General features: G+C 47.2%; 1 pseudogene across 1 annotated transcript; it reads right to left on the reverse strand.

Annotated features, from left to right (window-relative positions):
- Nucleotides 1-1,198: 1,198 nt before the first annotated feature.
- Nucleotides 1,199-2,482, reverse strand: LOC100949597 (annotated as a pseudogene). Its single transcript, XR_154289.2, has one exon. The product of XR_154289.2 is annotated as a keratin, type I cytoskeletal 18 pseudogene (transcript).
- Between the last annotated feature and the right edge of the window lie 934 nt (nt 2,483-3,416).

The following is a 3,416-nucleotide window of genomic DNA, read 5'->3' on the forward strand; positions in this document are numbered from 1 at the left end:
GAGATCTTCTTGCCTCAGCCTCCCTGGTAGCTGGGACTGCAGGTGCCCATCACAACACCTGGCTATTTTTGGAGATGGGATCTTGCTCTTGCTCAGGCTGGTCTTGAACTCCTGAGCTCAAGAAATCCACCTGCCTCTGCCTCCCAGAGCGCTAGGATTATAGGTGTGAGCCACTGTGCTGGGGGCCTCTGCTTGCATTCTTGATCTTTCCTGTAAAATATTGAGATGACAAGGGGAGGAAGGTAATTCAATTCCCTTTTGCTCTTTTGATCAGGTTGGGCTGGTTTATGCAGAAACCATGAAATTAACCATCACTATCACTAAAACAAACAAACAGTAGCTACTACAAATAAAAAACAACAACATGCCCTGGGGGAGGAGAGAATTTGATTTGGAAAATAGTCACACTGTACTTCTTAAAATGTTTAGTTTTTAGCAAAACATTATGCAGAGAAACCAAAAAGTACGGTCCATAAACATGGTAAGAAAAAATAGACATGATTTGGTTTTGATAGTGTGTGGGAGGAGGAGAATGTAGGATTGAAGGGAAACGTGTCCTTTCCCCTGAAAGTCCCCTGCAAGATCGACTCACAATTAAGGCAGATTTATAAGAGGACGGTTTATTTACCATGTGCATGGGGAGACATCACAGAGTGATTACCCAATATCCCAGTGAAGTTCAAATATTCTTTATAACATCTTTTAGAGGGGAAGGGTAAAATGAGGGGCATAAACAAAAAATGGTTGCTATGGAGGATAAATATGTGGGGAACACAGACTGACCTGTAAATTAACCTGAGAGACAGGTATTATTTATTTTATTTTTGAGACAGAGTCTCACTCTGTCACCCTTGGTAGAGTGCTACGGACTCATAGCTCACAGCAGTCTCAAACTCTTGGGCTCAAGTGATCCTCTTGCCTCAGTCTCCTGAGTAGTTGGGACTACAGGCACCTGCAATAACACCCACCTATTTTTAATGATGGAGTCTCTTCTGTTGCCCAGACTGGTCTCCAACTCCTGAATTTAAGCAATCCACCTGCCTCAGACTCCCAGAGTGCTAGGATTACAGGCATGAGCTACTGCACCAGCCTAGGTATTATGTTTTAAGTGTTTTGGGCAATGACTGATTTCATTCTTTTTTTTTTTCCACTGACCTCTGAACTCTTCATTGGTATAAGGACATGCTACTCTACTGCCTCAGTGTCTCAGAACTTTGGTGTCGTTGGTCCCAGACACCACTTTCCCATCCACTATCCTGCGGGTGGTGGTCTTTTGGATGGCTTGCATGGAGTTGCTGCTGTCCAGGGCATCACCAAGATTGAAGTCCTCCCCGTCTTCCAGCAGGCGGCGGTAGGTGGCGATCTCAGCCTCTAGCTTGACCTTGATGTTCAGCAGTGCCTCATACTCCTGGGCCTGGCGCTGCCCCTCTGCCCGGGTCTGTGCCAGCTCTGACTCCAAATGCAGCAGGACCCCATTGAGTTGCTCCATCTGCATGGCATAGTGGGCCTCCATCTCCCTCAGGCTGTCCTCCAACCTGGACTTCTGATTTCTCATGGAGTCCAGTTCGATCTCCAAGGACTGGACTGTACGTGTCAGCTCTGTGAGCATTGTCTTAGCAGCTCCAACCTCAGCAAACTGTAAAGTGACCACTGAGGTACTATCCTCAGTCTGCTGGGACCAGGTCTTGGCGAACTCTTCTTGGTTCTTCCGAGCCAGCTCGTCATACTGGGCCCGCATGTCTGCCATGATCTTGCTCAGGTCCTGGGATTTGGGAGCATCTACCTCCACAGTCAACCCAGAGCTGGCAATCTGGGCTTGTAGGACTTTTACTTCCTCCTCATGGTTCTTCTTCATGAAGAGCCGCTCCTCCTGAGGGCTCAATCTCTGACTCCAGCTGCAGTCGAGTGATATTGGTGTCATCAATGACCTTGGGAACCCATGGATGTCACTCTCCACAGATTGGCGCATGGCCAGTTCTGTCTCATACCTGACTCTAAAGTCATCAGTAGCAAGACGGGCATTGTCAATCTGCAGAACAATGCGGGCATTGCCCACAGAATTGGCAAAGATCTGAGCCCTCAGGTCCTCGATGGTCTTAAAGTAATGTACCCAGTCTCTGACCCAGGGCCCCTTCTTCTCCAGGTGTTCCCCGATTTTGCTCTCCAGCCTCAGATTATCGGTTTCCAGGTTCCTCACTCTGTCCAGGTAGGAGGCCAGACGGTCCTTCAGTTCTTGCATCCTTCATGGTCTGGATGCACCCTATTCCCACCAGACCCCCGGCCATCCCCGTGGCCAGGCCCCCGGACTCCCCACTCCCAAGCTGGTGGAGCGGGACATGGAGATCCGGAAGCCTGAGGCCCCGGTGCCTTCACAGACACTGGCTGCGCTCCTGGCAGGCCGAACACTGTAGCTGGGCGCCTAGACTGAGCCCAGGGACCGGTAATTGCTGGAGAAAGTGGTGGAACGAGTAGTAAAGGACATGATGTCAGAAGAGGAGAGGACAAGACTCGGACGAGCTGGGAAGGCCTGATTTCATTCCTGATCTTCTTTCCGTAAAATATTGAGATGACAAGGAGAGGAAGGTAATTAAATTCCCCTTTGAACTTTTTTTTTTTGGTCAGGACTGGGTTTGAACCCACCACCTCCAGCATATGGGGCTGGTGCCCTACCCTTTTGAGCCACAGGCGCCACCCTCCTTTGAACTTTCCATCATGTCAGGCTCAGCATGATTTATGCAGAGAGGGAAAGCCCCTTCCATTGCTTTGTGATTGCACATGATCTTTATTTGGGGTGAAATTTCCTGTGCTCCTTCAAGGGGAAAGGGTGGTTGCTGGTCAAAACTTAAAATAAAGTTTCAGTTCACTTATAATAAAGTTCCGTTACATAAGATGAGTGAGTTCTAGAGTTACGCCCATACTTAACAATTTAAAATTTCCATTTAAAATTCTGTTGTGTCTGGGAAGCTGAAGCAGGTGGATTGCGTGAGCTCAGCAGTTCAAGACCAGCCTGAGCAAGAGTGAGACCCCACCTCTAAAAACAATAGGCATTGTGGTGGGCACCTGTAGTCCCAGCTACTTGGGAGGCTGAGACGAGAGGACCATTTGAGCCCAAGACTTTGCAGTTGCTGTGAGCTATGATGCCATGGCACTTTACCAAGGGCAACAAAGTGAGACTTTGTCTCAATTAAAAAAAAATTGTTATGAAGGTAGATTTCAAGTTGAGCATTTTTACCACAATTTAAAAAAAGAAAGATTGTAACCAAATAAACACATGTATCAACTTATATTGTTAAATGCAAAGGAATTTAGTCTCATACAGTTTGGTCCGAGTGGGTAACATAAAGTTAAAAAAAAATTAAGTCAATTTTATAGGTACGTGAAAATGGTTGTATCTGAGTCAGAAAAAAAATCTCACA

Source organism: Otolemur garnettii, unplaced genomic scaffold, assembly GCF_000181295.1.
Source record: "Otolemur garnettii isolate 467f Iridium unplaced genomic scaffold, OtoGar3 scaffold00109, whole genome shotgun sequence".
Taxonomy (NCBI): Eukaryota; Metazoa; Chordata; class Mammalia; order Primates; family Galagidae; genus Otolemur; species Otolemur garnettii.